Source organism: Lepisosteus oculatus, unplaced genomic scaffold (genome assembly GCF_040954835.1).
Source record: "Lepisosteus oculatus isolate fLepOcu1 unplaced genomic scaffold, fLepOcu1.hap2 HAP2_SCAFFOLD_40, whole genome shotgun sequence".
NCBI lineage: Eukaryota > Metazoa > Chordata > Actinopteri > Semionotiformes > Lepisosteidae > Lepisosteus > Lepisosteus oculatus.
This window is the reverse complement of record NW_027167934.1, coordinates 1465655-1485000: the sequence shown is the minus strand read 5'-3', so window position 1 is coordinate 1485000 and position 19346 is coordinate 1465655. Positions and strand designations below refer to the sequence as shown.

The window sequence follows — 19346 nt, the reverse complement described above, 5'->3', positions numbered from 1 at the left end:
CGGCACTATGTGGCAGCGTTGCATGACAACCCATCTCACCACGGAAAGGAACCTAACAGCTTTGGTAAGAGAGGAGAAAAGGACCTGGCCCGTACGGGGCTCGAACCCACGACCTTGGCGTTATTAGCACCACACTCTAACCAACTGAGCTAACCGGCCTCACGACAGTGGTCCTCTCTGTGCTGACACTGCTCATGATGTTTCCCGAGCCGAAACTGCGTTTTTCCAAGCAATTTGACAAAGCCCGCCCACTGAAAACTGCAGCAGATCGTGTAAAGACGTTCAACTTTGTAATTACTGCACGCACAGGAAGCAGAATAAATTCCTCTTTTCAAACTGTCAAAGGTTTGCTTTGCGAACGCTGCAGGACATCGCACAATCTCTTTTGAACAGGGACGAACGATTTCTTATGGGGCGCAGTAAGTACAGACGTTTAAAAAGCTCCACTCATGCCGACGATGCAGCATGAAGAAGCGCAACCTAACATTTGACAGACAAAGGCCGGGCGCCGCTACGAGCAAAATAGGCAGGCAGGACCGCACTAAGCGTCAGAGCCGCCGTGAGCGCTACGGGGAAGGCAAGGGCTCAGGCAGAGTCTATCATAAGACTGGACGAAGGGAGTCGACTGCAGCCCGCCTGGCCAGGCTTGAACAAGCCCTGCCTGAGAGATCAGGACAGGGTAAACCTTCCGCACCGAATGCCAGAAGTGTGAATGAGCTTAGGGGGACCACGCCCCTTCTCACTGGAGGAGGCGGGGATCCGTCCCAAGCCCCTCCCTCAGTCTATCTGATTGGGTGGGAGGGTTCCTGCCTGGAAGAAGGCTGTGACTCTGAGTTGGGCGCTGACCCCGCCCCTGAAGTCAAAGAAAAGGCAGGCTTCCAACAATTCTTAGGGAATCTCAGCCAGAAAGGCAAAGCAAGGCGTATTTATATCAAGGTTTCTCTTGAAAACGTCTTAGATAGAGAAGCACTGATTGACACTGGGGCTGAAATTAGTTTGATGTCAGGCGATCTACTCAGCGAGCTCAAACGAGTAGCGAAAGGAAAAGGCATCAGACTTAAGGTAGAACCTTGTAAAATAGATATTTCCAGCTATACCCAGGATCATGCCAGGATCACACACCGAGTGTGGGTGGCACTTAGGTTCGGGCCAATGAACGTGGTGCATCCTGTTTACATCTCTAGGTTAAAAACAGAGCCACTACTCATTGGCCAAGACCTGCTTGACAGGCTGGAGCCTCTGGTGGACTGCCAGCGTGGAAAATTGTGGGCTCAGGTCAAAAACCCTAAGCCTGTTGCACAGCAAAAAGGGGGATTCAGTGGTTATGCTGTGATCACACAGTGCCCACTGAACACTATAGCTGAGTTGGAGGTTCCTCCTGGTTCCTCTGGACGAGAATAAATGTCTCTTCTTGCTTTCCAAAACTACAGGGAAGTCCTGCCCAGGCCAGCACTCCCACGGTCTCCCAACTACAGGAGCAGTGCTCCGAGCAGCTGCTTGACCCGCCAGGTAAAGCACACCCCCTTTTCATCCCTGAAGAAGAGTGGATCTCCCTGTCCGGTAATGAATGGGAGTCCTTTCTGTGCACCCTGGTACCTCAGGGGGTCCAGGACTACCACCCCATGGTGGTGGGAGGGGGTCCAGGTGGCAGAAGTGCAGGTTGATGATGTAATTCTTAGCCTCAGCTCTGAGAAGTCCATAATCAGTGAAGGTCTGTTCGAGGACCTGTCGCGAAGCTGTCAGGTGACCCTGGTGACGCAGTCACAGGTTCTGTGGTGGGCACCCCCACCTCATAGGTCCATTTGGAGCAAAGGAAGCTGTGTAGCTTCCATCTCCATCGGAAAAAGGAAGTTTGCTCACTACTTCCAGGTAGCACCTCAGCTGACCCATTCGGTCTGCATTGGTGCAGACCTATTGGTTCGACTGGGCGCCCAGCTGGACACAGTAAACAGTGTGCTGTGGAAACGGGTAGACCCAGATGCCCACTCTCTAAGCGGTGACCCCGAGAACATTCGGTCAGGTCAGACGATTCCTCAGGCCTGCCAGGTAGTAAACAAATCGGACCTGATCGTTCCTGCGTCAACAGCAGGGTTTCCGGTACGCCTTGTCCTAAAGAAGGGACAGAGAATGGACGCTGAGATGGTTTTCTTCCAACCATCAGCTCAGTTTATCAGACTGAACCTAGCAGTCTGTTGTACCCCCAGACTGGAACGGAATGGCCGAGCCACCTGCCTGTTGGTGCAGAACATAGCAAAACAAGATGTCAAAATCCCTGCTCGCACTGACATGGGACTGGAATTGACAATAGTTTCTATGATTTCGAACTGGCCATCCCAGTACTGGGGCAGCTCCCTGGTCCCTTGGCTTCATAAAAGCGCCCCTGTAATAAAGAAATTAAATCCAAAATCAAGAGGGCAGTTGCCTACTGAAATACAAGAAGTCATCAATTTTAACCTAGCAACACATTAAAGGCTGCATCTATACAAGTACGATTCTAGAAATGCTCACCAGATTACGTTTTAAGAAGGAACTGCGCTTCAGGTTCTGCCGAGATCTTAACTCGGATGGCAGGATTCAGAGTCCGGAGTGTGGACTGATTGCGCACGGAGGGTCCATATACTGTGGATCCCTCAGTGATCTTCCGCGTGTTCAAACAGCCAGCGTGTGACTCCCCTGTCCCCGTGACCTCATTGCTCTGCTCTATCCTCTGTACAGCCGAGCCCGATTCACGGTAAAGTGAAAAAAATATGCCCTCAACTTGAGATTTACTCTGGAGCGAGGATAGATGTTACCTTTTTATCATTGAACAGGATGTATGTGATGTGGCGACTAGGTTCAATTTTGTATCCTCTTTAAAAGATTAAGGACTGGGGTGAGCGTGATTTACCACCCTTTCAGCTAAGAACCCGACGTGCGCACCGTTTAAGCTGCATAGACTCGGTCGTTTAACTCTTCTCCATTAGCAGGGTTAAGGTTAAAGAAAAAAAACATTGCTGACTTCTTTTTTTTTTGCCAGCTGCTAGCGCTGATTAGCAAGGTTTGTATTTCATGTTTTGCAAGTTGCATCCATTTTAAGAAAAACAAGTCGTGTTAAAGACAGGAAATGAATACTTGCATTTAATTAAGTCTAGCCGTAGGCGGTTATCCACTGGGATTCAGACCCAGGGTCTCCTGTTTACTAGACAGGCGCTTTAACCAACTAAGCCACAGCGCCCCGGGAGTGCTGTCCTTTTGCAGCCACTTGGACACACCACTCAGACACATCTGCATTCGGTGTGTGCTCCGCCTGCTCGCTGAGCAAGTTGCCACCTTTACATACAATAGCAACATCGACACCAAGAGAAAGGATGACAAATGGCTTTTATCTGGAACTTTTCATGTCCAAGGAGCTCAATGTGCTTTCTGTGTACAACAGGGCCACTGAACTCCACACTGGCCACTGAACCACAGCAGTGGCTTGCTGGCTTGACATCTCCCAGGGAAAATGTTGAAATCGCATGTGGAACAGGAAAATGACCCTCGAGTACGAGGGAAAAAAAAGAAAAAGATCATCTGGAGCGCGCCAACCCAGTTGGGACAGCCCAGTTTTGTTAACGAGGTGGCCGAGTGGTTAAGGCGATGGATTGCTAATCCATTGTGCTTTGCACGCATGGGTTCAAATCCCATCCTCGTTGGTTTCCATGTCTGTTTCCCTTCTGTTTTTGATCCCTATTGCTCAATGCACAGTGAATGCATTGCATACATGTGTCTGACAATGAGAAATGGGCCCCTGAGACAGTCATTTGCCTGTTTCACAAATGATCGTATTTTACTAGAGATTCTGTTTGGGATTCAGATGTGCATTCGGACAGCAATCCCTTTCAAGAAATGATACGTTCTGGATGAGGTCAAAGGTGCATCATTTGGACACTTTGTGGGCTTGAAATACAAAGAAAATCATGTTCTATGGTACAAGATAAATACAAAACTTAAGCTTTTATTATAATTAGATTTGTTTATAAAGCATAAGCAATCATTTATAACATTAATATATGTAAAAATAACATTTTAGCATCATACGTTTAGTATATTTAGTCCCTAATGCTGAAAGAAATGATCATAGAACATGACTTCTAACCTTACCTGCGGTGTTTTTGATCCCTATTGCTCAATGCACAGTGAAAGCATTGCATACATGTGTCTGACAATGAGAAATGGGCCCCTGAGACAGTCATTTGCCTGTTTCACAAATGATCGTATTTTACTAGAGATTCTGTTTGGGATTCAGATGTGCATTCGGACAGCAATCCCTTTCAAGAAATGATACGTTCTGGATGAGGTCAAAGGTGCTGGAACACTGTATTTAGGATGTGTTTGCAGTTATTCTGTGTTTCTAGCTTCAACCCAGTGATATATATATATATGCTCACTGATTTTTTGGTACATGCCCAGGGCAATAATCATTATGAGGATTTATTTCCATATGTGCTAGAGGTAGTGTTGTGAAATTCTTCAACACAGGATCGCAGGTTTAAACCTGCACTCTTACTCCTTAAATACCAACAAATGCAGATATGTAGCAATCATATTGTAGCTGACACTCATTTGCCTGTTTCACAAATGATCATATTTTACTAGAGATTCTGTTTGGGATACGGATGTGCATTCTGACAACAATCTCTTTCAAAAAATGATTTTACCTTATCGCAGCTTTGCCCCTCTTGCCTCTTTGGAAAATATCTCCATCTTGTGGTCGTTGTTGGTAATGTCTAGACAATATCTCCATCTTGTGGTCGTTGTTGGTAATGTCTAGACAATATCTCCATCATGTGGTCGTTGTTGGTAATGTCTTCTTATGCCCTTTTTTCATTTCAATTCTTTATAAGTTGATTCTAGAATCTCTACAATAGAGCTGAAAATATCAGTTTTGTAGCAGACAATATGACATTAGTTATAGTCCAATTAAGACTTTATTACCCTGTTTGTAACATAACAAATTAAAATTGATTAAAACTAAGTTTGGAACACCAGGGAACATAAAAAATGATTTTTAGGAAAACCATGAGGTTCTCTGTGTCCGATGCCTGCAAGGGGAGAAAGCTAGAATCCTTTGCTTTTTCAAAAGTTGAAAATAAACGTCATATAACAACAGCTTTCATTCCTAGGAGTGAAAAATAACCATTTTTGAAGACATATTAGTTTCTAAAACACTACAATAAAGTTGAAAACATCCGTTTTATATTACATTAATTTTTGTGAAATTAGTCATTTATTGCACTATTTTTAATAAAATCTCTAATTAAAAGTGATTAAAATTAAGTTTGGAACAACAAGGAACACAAAAAAAAAGATTTTAAGGAAAAAAATATTGTCTTCTGTGCCAGGTGCCTGCAAGGGGAGAAAGCTAGAATCCTACCCAGGCTCCTGGAGCTCTGTCCTGGCTAAAGGAGGGTGAATCCATCACATTCAAAGCTCCATGAAAAAATGATATTTTTAAATTTGAAAAAAAAAAAAACATTATAGAACAACATCTCTTGGTCCACAGAGTGCAAAAATCCAACTTTGAAGAAAATCCATTGACTGATCCCCGAATCCTGAAGTTTCTTCGCATGATATCGGGCTTGCAACCACTTTCTGGAAAATGATGAAAAATGCCAAAAATGAAAAAAAAGTTATCAATTCTAGAGCCTAAGAGGAAAATAAGACAAATGTATATCTCCAAATAATTTTATGTGCTTCAGAAGAGCCCAGGAAAGTTTTTTGCATACATGAAACCACGCCCGTTTGCACGTAAGCAGACATGGTTGCACACACGACTGCATGAAAGCACGTGTGCATGCAAAATCATCCTGTTAAGCATTTGAAAAGCCGCACCACGGCGCACTTGAAATAGCTCTTACATTAGTGGTAGATGCAGGAATCGCCTTTTTATTTACGCTCTTACCAACGCGATGGAAAGCAAAACAAAGCAAAGCAGAGCAAAACAAAACGAACAAACGCAAAACCCTCACGTCCCGCACTTGCATATAACGCCGTTACGTGCCCAAGCGGTATTGTACGTCATCCTAGCACTGCACCCCGGGGCGTACGGTATATGGGAATGAGCACACGCCACGAATCGTCTGAAATCACTCCCTACAGCTGTAAGGCGCCTTGAAGCGTGCACCCCCAACATTCTTCTTTGCGCATCTGTGAAAGGTAAACTCTTGAGCAAACTCTGAACCAGCTCTAAGGAAACTAATCCGATTAGACGTTACTTTGACTCATCCTTTAACAGTTTTCAGTCTCTGTCTTTAAACACCTTGCTCAGTCACATTCAAGCCACAAGTACTCTTCTCGGATGTTGCACAAACAAATCCTAATGTCTTGAAAGCATTGCAGCATGTTTGTGTCCCACTTCCCGTGGCTGCAGGACGACTGACACGAACGGACAAACAATCTGTGGCGTTTAGCGTGACATAGTCTTGCAGGCATCGTGCTGTCTTACTGCAATACTATACCACTTGAGGAAACAGTCCATCTGGCCATGAAACTCATTTGAACGTCTAGCTACAGCAACTAACAATAACATGATTTATTCAGGATGTGTGGAATCAGCACGTCCCGGAGACAGCTTCTGAAATCGTGAGCATTCTCTGGTGGTGTCCTGGAGGGCTCCCCCGGGCATGTGTTGGTGGTATAGTGGTGAGCATAGCTACCTTCCAAGCAGTTGACCCGGGTTCGATTCCCGGCCAACGCAGTGGCAAGTGTTTTCAAATGCTGTCACAAGCCTTGGATTGTGACTAGCAAAGCGAAGCCTTTTGAAAGAGCTAAAGCACTGCAAAACGGAATTGAAGGAGAATCTTACAGGGGATTCTGAGCAGTGTCTAAATAAATAAATTCACAGCGTCCGCGGATGGCATTTTGCAGCTGGAAGTAGATGTCGACGCTTTTTGCACACAGCACCAAAAAAGCGTCTTTTTTGAAGGTACAGGCATTGAGCATTGGTGGTTCATTGTTAGAACTCTCACCTGCCACGCAGGAGGCTTGGTTTCGATTCCTGGCCAATGCAGTGGCTTTTGCAGCGAACGGCTCCATCACTTGCATCCCAACTTTTGCAACTCGCAACTGAAAACCCACTGAAGCTAAGCAGGTGTGAGCCAGGTCAGTACCTGGATGAGGGTGAGCTACAGGGAAAAACAAAGCTTCCAGCTGGAAGTGGTGTTAATGGGGCCAGCGGGGAGGCGCTCACCCTGAGGTCTGTGCGGGTCCATATCTCCCAATATAGTGACGGAGAAGCTGTGTTGTAAAAGGGCGCTGTCTTTTGGATGAGATGTAAAACCGAGGTCATAGTGCTCTGTGGTCATTAAAAATGACCACCAAAACCTTTGACAAAAGTTCTTGGTAATTGATGGTCTTCAATAATGTTTCTCCTTTAGGTACATTTAAAATCAGCTGAATAATGCTGTGAAACCATGAAACTGCATGAGAAAGCCCGTACACTGAATTACACGGCTTTCTATTCAAAGGAGGACAAAAGAAATTCCCTGAGTTCGATTTTTTGCAGCACAGAGAGGGGCACTGTCACGAGGCCGGTTAGCTCAGTTGGTTAGAGCGTGGTGCTAATAACGCCAAGGTCGCGGGTTCGAGCCCCGTATGGGCCATGTCCTTTTCTCCTCTCTTACCAAAGCTGTTAGGTTCCTTTCCGTGGTGAGATGGGTTGTCCTGCAACGCTGCCACACAGTGCCGACAGACAAGAGTGTTGCGGGAGAAGAGAAAAGTGTTTGAAGATTTAAGAGTGTCTTAGGTGGAGCCAAAATCAAGTGTCACAAATGCAAGTGGGAAGATTTCCAATGTTTAATATGGTCAAAATAAGCGGAAGTTACCAGCTGGTCCGGCACAGTCTGCCATGTTTTTGTCATATACTGTAAAGTGGTGTCGAACTGGAGCCTCACCATTTGCATATGTGAGGCTCCAGTTATACATCGATTGTCACATTAAATGACAAAAATGAAGAGAGGTAAAGCAGCTGGAGAGGTTTTCTTACAACTTTTGAGCTGACACAGTTTTGGAAAATGTTTCCTTCACGCTGCACTGTACAATATAGGCAGCCAAGAGTCTCCAAAACAAAACAGAATTGACAGATAGGAGAAAATTCCCACTCGTCCTGAAGTTCCCAAAATCCAGCACTGAGTGTAAACAAAGTGTCTAAGTAGCGTGGGAATGTTAAACCTAACCCTAGCTGGAGTTTGAGCAATCCAGCACTGAGAGTAAAAAGATGAGTCAAAGTAACGTCTAATCAGTTTAGTTTCCTTAGAGCTGGTTCAGAGTTTGCTCAAGAGTTTACCTTTCACAGATGCGCAAAGAAGAATGTTGGGGGTGCACGCTTCAAGGCGCCTTACAGCTGTAGGGAGTGATTCGAGACGATTCGTGGCGTGTGCTCGTTCCCATATACCTTACGCCCCGGGGTGCAGTGCTAGGATGACTACAATACCGCTTGGGCACGTAACGGCGTTATATGCAAGTGCGGGACGTGAGGGTTTTCGATTGTTCGTTTTGTTTTGCTCTGCTTTGCTTTGTTTTGCTTTCCATCGCGTTGGTAAGAGCGTAAACCATGTCTGCTTATGTGCAAACGGGCGTGGTTTCATGTATGCAAAAAACTTTCCTGGGCTCTTCTGAAGCACATAAAATTATTTGGAGATATACATTTGTCTTGTTTTCCTCTTAGGCTCTAGAAATGAAAACTTTTTTTTAGGATTCTAGCTTTCTCCCCTTGCAGGCATCGGGCACAGAGGACCTCATGGTTTTCCTAAAAATCTTTTTTTTTTGTGTTCCTTGTTGTTCCAAACTTAATTTTAATCACTTTTAATTAGATATTTTATTAAAAATAGTGCAAAAAATGACTAATTTCACTAAAAATAATGTAATATAAAACTGATGTTTTTAACTTTATTGTAGTGTTTTAGAAACTACTATGTCTTCACAAATGGTTATTTTTCACTCCTAGGAATGAAAGCTGTTGTTATATGATGTTTATTTTCAAATTTTGAAAAAATCAAAGGATTCTAGCTTTCTCCCCTTGCAGGCATTGGACACAGAGAACCTCATGGTTTTCCTAAAAATCATTTGTTATGTTCCCTGGTGTTCCAAACTTAGTTTTAATCAATTTTAATTTGTTATTATGTTAAAAACAGGGTAATAAGTTTCTAATTGGACTATAAATAATGTCATATTGTCTGCTATAAAACTGATGTTTTCATCTCCATTGTAGAGATTCTAGAATCAACTAATAGAGAATTAAAATAAAAAAGGGCATAAGAAGACATTACCAACAACGACCACAAGATGGAGATGTTGTCTAGACATTACCAATAACGACCACAAGATGGAGATATTGTCCAAAGAGGCAAGAAGGGCAAAGCCGCGATAAGGAGATTGCTGTCAGAATGCACATCCGTATCCCAAACAGAATCTCTAGTAAAATATGATCATTTGTGAAACAGGCAAATGAGTGTCAGCTACAATATGATTGCTACATATCTGCATTTGTTGGTTTTTAAGGAGTAAGAGTGCAGGCGGTTTAAACCTGCGATCCAGTGTGTTGAAGTATTTCACAACACTACCCCTAGCACATCAGGAAATAAATCCTCATAATGATTATTGCCCTGGGCATGTACCAAAAAATCAGTGAGCATATACATATATCGCTGTGTTGAAGCTAGAGACACAGAATAAGTGCAAACACATCCTAAATACAGTGTTCCTGCACCTTGACCTCATCCAGAATGTATCGTTTTTTGAAAGCGATTGCTGTCAGAATGCACAACTGAATCCCAAACAGAATCTCTAGTCAAATATGATCATTTATGAAACAGGCAAATGAGTCTCTCAGGTGCCCATTGCTCATTTTCAGACACATTTATGCAATACTTTCACCATGCGTTGAGCAATAGGGATTAAAGATACCAGAGGTAAGGTTTAAAAGTAATTCTGAGGTGCAACACATCAGCAAAACAGCTAGGCATCTGAAATGTGGGGTTTGAGAGCCCTTCAGGGAACACCGTACCCTAAAGGTACCAGAAGTCCACTAGTATAAGCATTAAGTCACTGTCAGCCCTGTTGCAATGTGATTGCTACATATCTTCATTTCTTTGGTTTTTAAGGAGTAAGAGTGCAGGGGGTCTAAATCTGCGATCCAGTGTGTTGAAGTATTTCACAACACTACCTGTAGCCCGTCTGGAAATAAATCCTCATTCTGATTATTGACCTGGGCATGTACCAATAAATCACTGAGTATATATATATATCACTGTGTTGAAGCTAGAGACCTGTATGTAATAATATGATGCTAAAATGTTATTTTCACATGTAAGAAAACCGGCTCAGGGATGCCAAATATGTAATGTTGCCATAGCAAAATTAAATGTAGTGGCTCTCTGAAGGCACCAGTTCTGTAGGGTTTGGGCATTTACTGAGACAATTATTAATTGTAGCAGTAAATCACAAAGTTGATTCTTTTGATGGCTTTAGAATCCAACCATGTGACATAACTCAAACAACGCGCACACACAGGTACTAATACACGAGGATACATTTATTAATACATAAAATATGCATGTAAACCTAACAGATCTTATCGAGAGGGTTATCAGAATACAAAAGATATATATTCAGTCAGTTACGAAGTGTTACACATATCAAGAGGACATACGTTCAGTATATCATTCATTAAGACCGTTTCGTTAATGAACTTGGTTATAACTTCTACATTAGATACTCAAACAAGTACATAACTCTTAGGAATTAAATTGATATCAACTGGTTGGGATAACAATTGAATTCTCGAGCTCCAATGCATTGAAGTTGAATACTCATCCAATCTTTGGGGATTCAGATCTTCCTGCGGGCACAAAGAAACAGTTGCAGGCTGTTGCTGTCCAATCCGCGCTCTCTGGCTCCGTGCCAGGCTGTGCTGTGCGGCTTGCGACGCTGCGCTGCTGATGCTCACTGTGGGCTTTAACTAGCAAAGTTTGTGCACAGGAGAAAAGATGACTGTGGGTCCCAGCAAGTCAGGAAGAGGACCGGTTCGTTTCTGATGAAGAGCTAGTTCTGAATAGTGATTCAGCTGTCCACAGTTCCGACCTGTTCACGAGGCCTGCTGCTGGTGCTAACCTCGGGTGGATCCTCTGGTTATTCTCTGGCAACCTCCGCTCTAGACTCTTAGAACAAAGGAAAGTTCTGGCACTCGGACACACTGGCCGTTCCGTGGTTGTCCGGGCTGAGTCTCAGGATGGTCAGGAGGCGCGCTGCGAGAATGTCCTGCCCTTGGGAGCCTTCTGCTCCTGGGCCGCCCTGCCCTGGAATTCTCCTTTGAATTCCCTTTAGAATTGTTCACAGAATCCTCTGAATCCTCCCTTCTGAATCTTACTGAATCTCACAGGCTCTCTGTGTTGCCTGTTTTTACCTGGAGGAACTTCAGCTCATTGATTGGCTGAAAGTTCCATGGGCATCAGAGTCCCACGTGGGTTACTCGACCCTACCAGTCCCTGATTGATTGATCAAGGTGAGATATGAGTCACTTAGTCCTGACACTTAGTAATGCAGTCCAGATGTCCAACTGGCACTCCCTAGACAGAAAGGCGCCAATGGATGACCATTGATCATGATAGCCAGGCTTAGCTAAGTGCATCCCCCTTTGGGAGCTGTCCTAGGACCTTAAATCACCCTGCATGAATAGTCTCTCTGTGGCTGCACCACAGAGATGAACAGAGAAATGGGGCCTCATTTGGGAAGGCTCAGAACACTTAATTCTGCCTTATTAATAAGCCTCGCCGCTACACACATATATTAATATAATAAATGATTGCTTATGCTTTATAAACAAATCTAATTAAAATAAAAGCTTAAGTTTTGTATTTATCTTGTACCATAGAACATGATTTTCTTTGTATTTCAATCCCACAAAGTGTCCAAATGACGCACTACATGATATAAGGAAGATTATCACATGCATATCGGTATTATCTTTCTTACGAAAATGCATTCCTTTCATTACCTTTTACTTTTTAAAATGAACTCAAATTGTGTATAATGTAATAATTTAAGTAGAATAGATTCTAATAATATAATGATCCAGTGTGTTGCACTACTTCACTGCTTCACTGCTCTATGCCGTCTGGAAATAAATCCTCAGACTGCTTACTGCCCTGGGCATGTACCAATGAATTACAGGAGCACATCTATTTCTCACTGCGTTGAAGCAGGAGACACACAGTCTCTGCAAACACATCCTAGATACAGTGTTCCAGCACCTTTGACCTCATCCAGAACGTATCATTTCTTGAAAGGGATTGCTGTCCGAATGCACATCTGAATCCCAAACAGAATCTCTAGTAAAATACGATCATTTGTGAAACAGGCAAATGACTGTCTCAGGGGCCCATTCCTCATTGTCAGACATATGTATGCAATGCTTTCACCGTGCATTGAGCAATAGGGATTAAAAACACCACAGGTAAGGTTAGATGTCATGTTCTATGATCATTTCTTTCAGCATTAGGGACTAAATATACTAAACGTATGATGCTAAAATGTTATTTTCACATATATTAATGTAATAAATGATTGCTTATGCTTTATAAACAAATCTAATTAAAATAAAAGCTTAAGTTTTGTATTTATCTTGTACCATAGAACATGATTTGCTTTGTATTTCAAGCCCACAAAGTGTCCAAATGTTCTATGATCATTTCTTTCAGCATTAGGGACTAAATATACCAAACGTATGATGCTAAAATCCTGAAAAAAGGATGTGCTCCATCTCGTCAGTAGATTGGATTCCAAAACTGATTTGGGTCAATATACATTACCTTTGAAATTAAAGTACAGTCTACTGTAGGGAACCATCAACTTAGAAAGCATTGGCCTTCCCTGGGGGTCAGGTAGGTGCAAAAGATAAACCTTTATCCTATCTTTATCTTAAGATAAGTGGCCAAGCAGTATTTTTCCAAGTTTCACCAAGCACATCATGTTGCCATAGTAGACAAAGTTCTATAAAATGTTAAATAACTTTTAAAAAAAGTATCTTGGTCTTACAGTACTGTACAAGGTGAATTAAACTGTCCCTGGTAATAAAAAGTAATTAGAAGCATCTCAGAAACTTTATCTCTAGAAACATTAGCTGTTTTATATCATGTAATTTAGTGTGATGTTGTCAGAATTCAAGGACATTATCACACACAGAAATTGGTTCAGTTAAATCTAAAAAGCACAGCTAAACATGGGTTTAAATGTAACAGAAGTCTTACCTCTTGTCAAAAGATTTAATTCAAGAAGCGATGTAATAAATGATTGCTTATGCTTTATAAAGAAGCTTAAGTTTTGTATTTATCTTGTACCATAGAACATGATTTTCTTTGTATTTGAAGCCCACAAAGTGTCCAAATGATGCACTACATGATATAAGGAAGATTATCACATGCATATCGGTATTATCTTTCTTATGAAAATGCATTCCTTTCATTACCTTTTACTTTTTAAAATGAACTCAAATTGTGTATAATGTAATAATTTAAGTAGAATAGATTCAGGTAGGAAATATAGAGTCATGATGTTTATGGCTGACATCATTTCACATGGGTGAATTTTAAGCTAAGAAATAAAAACATTTACAATGAAGATACCATTGCTTAATTTTAAATGCCTTTAAAAAATAAATACCTCCTGAGAATAATTTGCCACTCCCAGATCCTTGGTAAGGTACTGTTTGAATCCAATCAGGAGAGGAGCATCCAGGGAGTGCTTTCTATAGAGTCCAGCTTGGGCCACTCTCTTCCGGCCTGCTGATACTTTTTAACTACTCAGGGCCTGTAAGGATATAAAACACCGGTTTAAACATTTTATACCTATAAGACAAATTAGAATTTTAGTAAAAAATAGATACATCTGAAAAATAAAAAAGTCTTACTGCTGATAGAGTTCTTCAGAGCTCACATCTTCCCCTTCCTTATGCGCTTCTGTTTCAGTTTCTAGAGCAGCCTCTGGCATCTCTTCCTCCTGGACAGCGGCCTCTTGCTCAGGGCTGCTGGAATGCAGGTAGATTCTTTTCAACATGCTTTTACATAATATGTTGTAACAATGATTTCAAAAAGAAACTACAGAAGCCTTACAGATTAAAAATATCTCACCTTGCCAATGTGTCTTCAGGCTTCCCATGTACAAAAAGGCCCAAGGACTCTAGCAGTCTTACAACCACTATCCTGTTTGCCTCACCAGACACGATCTCTATTCTGTGGTAATCCACGATGACCCCGTTCTTCAGGTGATTCATCATGTCCTCCCTCGCCTGTTGAGAGGCCATCCTGATCTTTTCTGCCGTGGCGTGCTTCATACACGCCCTCTTCAAGTGAGCAGGAAGCTGATCAAGAGTATTCAGGCACATCTTGCACACCAGGGGAATCCACGCGGGTTTCCTTTGAAAATAAATAATACCATCTGTGTATAGAAACAAGCTAAGACTGATTTCTTAAATTATCCTTAATTTTCTCTCTCATAGTTTGAGCATAATGAACACTTACTTGGTCTCAGTCACAGACTTTCCAATAGAAGCCATTGTGGAGTTTAGCAACTGCAGGTCCTAGAAGTGGGGAAGGAATTTTAAAAGAGAAATTGAATTACAATACAGAAGGAATGGCTGAGGGTTCACTGAAATATATAAATATACAAATTCCAAAGACTGAGTCCATATAGAAACAACTACCTTTCATTTTCAGTATAAGAAAAAAAAACATTATCTTCCAAAGCATCATAAAATTGTCCCTTCTTCCAGACTCTACTTATCTCTTGTAGTAGTATAGCAGACCTTTCCAGGTGAGCAGATCACAGAGTCCGAAATGAGCTTCCTCCATCAAGCAAAGTACCTGAACATGACTCTGTCTTCATAAAAGCGCCCCTGTAATAAAGAAATTAAATCCGAAATCAAGAGGGCAGTTGCCTACTGAAATACAAGAAGTCATCAATTTTAACCTAGCAACACATTAAAGGCTGCATCTATACAAGTACGATTCTAGAAATGCTCACCAGATTACGTTTTAAGAAGGAACTGCGCCTCAGGTTCCGCCGAGATCTTACCTCGGATGGCAGGATTCAGAGTCCGGAGTGCGGACTGATGGCGCACGGAGGGTCCATATACTGAGGATCCCTCAGTGATCTTCCGCGTATTCAAACCGCCAGCGTGTGACTCCCCTGTCCCCGTGACCTCATTGCTCTGCTCTCTCCTCTGTGCAGCTGAGCACGACTCACGGTAAAATGGAAAAAATATGCCCTCGACGTGAGATTTATTCTGGAGCGAGCCAGTGTTGCGCATAGCTGCCTTCAAAGCAGTTAACCCAGGTTCGATTCCCGGCCAACGCAGTTGCGAATGTTTTCAAATGCTGTCATGAGCCTTGGATTGTGACTAGCAAAGCGAAGCCTTTTGAAAGAGCTAAAGCACTGCAAAACGGAATTGAAGGAGAATCTTACAGGGGATTCTGAGCAGTGTCTGCATACATGCAGTCAGATAAAGGTGCTGAAAGCTTGAGCTACTCTCAATGTCATGCTGCCCTTCCCCGGAGTAAATCTGTTCCATTGAAAGAATGCTTCTGGCAGGTTCAAAAAGGGACCCTTGTTAATTGGAGAAATCAATGATTTCGAATGAATTCTGTATGCGTTAAAAGACAGCTATACACAGAAAACATGCAGGACACTGCTCATGATGTTTCCCGAGCCGAAACACAGTGCGTTTTTCCAAGCCATTTGACAAAGCCCACCCACTGAAAACTGCAGCAGATCGTGTAAAGACGTTCAACTTTGTAACTACTGCACGCACAGGAAGCAGAATAAATTCCTCTTTTCAAACTGTCAAAGGTTTGCTTTGCGAACGCTGCAGGACATCGCACAATCTCTTTTGAATGGGGACAAACGATTTCTTATGGGGCGCAGTAAGTACAGACGTTTAAAATGCTCCACTCATGCCGACGATGCAGCATGAAGAAGCGCAACCTAACGTTTGACAGACAAAAGCCAGGCGCCGCTATGAGCAATATGAAATCATACTGACAGCACACGGCGTTTCGCGCTGACACAAAAGTAATCTCGACAGACGCTGTTCTCTGCATAAAGCTGAAAGAGCTAAAGAGCGTTTCTGTTGACACGTAACAAGCTCGTTTCTTTCTACCATGATATCACCGTGACCAAATCTGTCTTTAAACACCTTGCTCAGTCTCTGACGAGACTGTCAAAAATTGCTTTCGCCGATTGTATTGCAAACCGGTGGAAGCGAGTATTGGGAAAAGTTTTCAACTAGCAATAATCGCGCCTCGGCTAAACCTCACAGGCTACGATACTGCCACTGCGCAAAGTTGACGGTTGCCGGGCAACCGCGGGGATCCTATGGAAATCGTTATCGATCGTCTCATGGCATGTCGTTGCTATAACGCTTCATATTTGTCGTCTTCTTCTTCTTCTAGCTTGAGGTTTTGAAGAATTTCATGACAGACAAGGGCTCCGTTGGGAACAAAGGGCGTTGTGAGAAAACCGTTGCTTATTTTCAGCAGCAGAAATACAACCCTTTAAATACAAGATGACAGAACAATGACGAAGGGCATGCCGGGAGGAACTCATGCACTATAGAGGAAAGGGGGCGGGCACGTACAGTTCACATTCAAGCCACAAGTACTCTTCTTGGATGTTGCACAAACAAATCCTAACGTCTTGAAAGCATTGCAGCATGTTTGTGTCCCACTTCCCGTGGCTGCGGGACGACTGACACGAACGGACAAACACAATCTGTGGCGTTTAGCGTGAAATAGTCTTGCAGGCATCGTGCTGTCTCACTGCATTATTATACCGCTGGAGGAAACAGTCCATCTGGCCATGAAACTCATTTGAACGTCTAGCTACAGCAACTAACAATATCATGATTTATTCAGGATGTGTGGAATCAGCACGTCCCGGAGGCAGCTTCCGAAATCGTGAGCATTCTCTGGTGGTAGGGGCGTTCAAGATGGCGCTCAGGTGGGAGGTAAAGTTTAGTGGTTGGGGAGTTTTTTTGAGTTTTTCATGACCTGAATGTTAATTTTTGCTTTTTTTGACTACAGAAAAATAAGGACTTAACACTAGTTGTTTAAACTTCAGTTATAATTGAAAGAAAAAAAAACGATTTTTTTTTAGGTTTAAAAAGTCCGATATGAGTAACACTGGGAAAAGAAAAGAGAGTGCTGGGTCTTCGAAGGAGAACTCTAAGATACCTCAATCGTATATGTATAGCACTACAAAAAAATTGATGGCAACTAAAGGGAAAAGTGAAGAAGCTGCAGGGGCAGCAACAGGGCGGAGGCGCCGCGCGCCCGGCCGATATGTTGGACCGGTGCGCTTTACGTGCTGAAATAAACACGAGACAGCCCCGAAATGTTTCCAGAGTGCTGTGCACTGAAGACTTGCCTGGTGCTCTTCCGTGCAGATTGTTTGTCCTCCTCCAGTGCGGGACGAGCCAACACAAGGGAGCGCATTCGCCAACATCCAGGCACGCAATGCGATTTGGAAAGCAGCTCCTTTCCAAAGAGTTGCACACGAACCATCCTTCAGTCCCGCTCGGGGGGCACGGAACCCCCGCCACACACAGCTTCAAGTAGCGAGTCAGGCGCCGGGGCTTTTGCTTACGGCCACACCACCCTGAACACGCCCGATCTCGTCTGATCTTGGAAGCTAAGCAGCGTCGGTCCTGGTTAGTACTTGGATGGGAGACTGCCTGGGAATACCAGGTGCTGTAAGCTTTTGCTCTCCCGGCCAGCAGGGGTCGCTGTTGGTGCCGTAGGCTTTGGGAGGAAAACCTGCAGGATGGAAAGGTGATCTATAGCCTCATCTCTAGAGATGTTTTGTTGCTGTGGCATGTGTGTGACCCATATTCAAAAAAAAAAACCCGTCTGTAAAACGAATATCGAAGCTGCCTCTAAATCTGCAAATGAAGATGAGTCGATAAACCACTCGTTTTTCGTATAACTAGACATATATTCATTTGTTACCGATTTCATTCATTGAGCACGGATACAATAGAGGTACAGCCATTCACTGTTTGACATGTCTGCACTGGTACAGAACCGAGCAATCAGAAAACGGGTGAAACTGTCTTTAGACTCAGCATACAGTACCGAGGCCCCCCATGACCAAATAAAGGCTAACCTCGATAATCAGCCTAAAGAACGCAGACTACAGCAAAACGACTGACTTTGAAAAGGGAATGAACGTCCGGAAGGAGTAGTGGAACTAGCTTGAGATGCTTCTCCGGACCCCTAACTAAAAGCCAGCGAGAACCAGCAGCGGCGTCCACTCCTGTCGAACCGGGATCCTTCCGCAGCCACGCAGCTCGTGGTGTCCTAACCCTCCCGTATCTGATTTTGGACCAAGCACATCAGGGGAGAGCGCGAACGCAGTCCCCCACTACCAGAAATTATGCAGTCGAGATTCCCACATTTGGGGAATTCGCAGGAGTCAGCACAGCCGGAGTGCAATGGCCGAGCCTCGCCCTGGGTGAACCTCCTTCTTGATCAAGGTTTCTCCCCTGCCAGGTAAGTATAAGTTAAACAGGCCCCTGCAAGCGGCCCGCACCCACAGCACAAATCGCGCAGCCTAGGCCACCTCCTCGCCCCGCACGCCACCGCCTCCTGCTGGGCCCACTCTTTCACACACTCACACGCCACACTAACACTCAAAAGTGTGGGCAAAACGAGAAAACGAGCGCGCCGTTTCCTACACATCTGCAGTCGCCGTTGCGCATTCGCAGCATGTCCCGGGATGCAATTCGGCCTCATTTGCATAACTCCAGACCGGCAGATCGCCACGCAAGCTCGCGACGTGCGCCTGCCACACACCGAACAAACCTTTTCAGCAATTTCCAAAAAACAGGCCTGCTCGCCTGCCCACAAGGCTCCGTCTCTTACCTGCTCTCCAGAGCCTGCTGCCTTCTGTGCTTTTCTCTCGGCACCGCTGCAGTGCACACAACTCCTGCAGCGGGAGGGGGGGAGAAAGTTCCCGCGCTCCGCCGCAGGGAAGGCTCGCTCCGTGCGCTCACGTCCTTTCGATGCCAGTCCAACAAGTGCTCCGCATTAGCTGCGTCGGGGCTCCGGCGTGTCGCACCTCACCTCACCTCGCACTGCCCCCTCCTTGAATGTCTGCCGCTGGGCATGCCCCGCTCTCCTCCGCCTTATCTTATCGCATGTGAGCACCGACAATGGCCACAATGCCGGGGAATGGCACCTGTAAAGTGTTAATTGGGGCACAGGAACAGCCCGTCTCGTCTCGGGGGGGCCGGCTTCAGAGACAATACAGCAAACACAGCGGGGCGGGGGAAGAAG

The 19346-nt window shown here is 44.1% G+C and overlaps 7 non-coding genes across 7 annotated transcripts; 4 read left to right on the top strand and 3 right to left on the bottom strand.

The window, feature by feature from the left end:
* Nucleotides 1-85: 85 nt before the first annotated feature.
* On the bottom strand, nucleotides 86-159 carry trnai-aau (transfer RNA isoleucine (anticodon AAU)). Its single transcript has one exon. It is a non-coding gene; the product is annotated as a tRNA-Ile (tRNA).
* Nucleotides 160-3592: 3433 nt separating this feature from the next.
* On the top strand, nucleotides 3593-3674 carry trnas-gcu (transfer RNA serine (anticodon GCU)). The gene has a single exon. It is a non-coding gene; the product is annotated as a tRNA-Ser (tRNA).
* A 2972-nt stretch (nucleotides 3675-6646) lies between these two features.
* Nucleotides 6647-6718, top strand: trnag-ucc (transfer RNA glycine (anticodon UCC)). Its single transcript has one exon. It is a non-coding gene; the product is annotated as a tRNA-Gly (tRNA).
* Nucleotides 6719-7548: 830 nt separating this feature from the next.
* trnai-aau (transfer RNA isoleucine (anticodon AAU)) lies at nucleotides 7549-7622 on the top strand. Its single transcript has one exon. It is a non-coding gene; the product is annotated as a tRNA-Ile (tRNA).
* An 8594-nt stretch (nucleotides 7623-16216) lies between these two features.
* Nucleotides 16217-16357, bottom strand: LOC138228195 (U4 spliceosomal RNA). The gene has a single exon (XR_011185281.1). It is a non-coding gene; the product is annotated as a U4 spliceosomal RNA (small nuclear RNA).
* Nucleotides 16358-17649: 1292 nt separating this feature from the next.
* On the top strand, nucleotides 17650-17768 carry LOC138228439 (5S ribosomal RNA). The gene has a single exon (XR_011185516.1). It is a non-coding gene; the product is annotated as a 5S ribosomal RNA (ribosomal RNA).
* A 636-nt stretch (nucleotides 17769-18404) lies between these two features.
* On the bottom strand, nucleotides 18405-18568 carry LOC138228105 (U1 spliceosomal RNA). The gene has a single exon (XR_011185201.1). It is a non-coding gene; the product is annotated as a U1 spliceosomal RNA (small nuclear RNA).
* Between the last annotated feature and the right edge of the window lie 778 nt (nucleotides 18569-19346).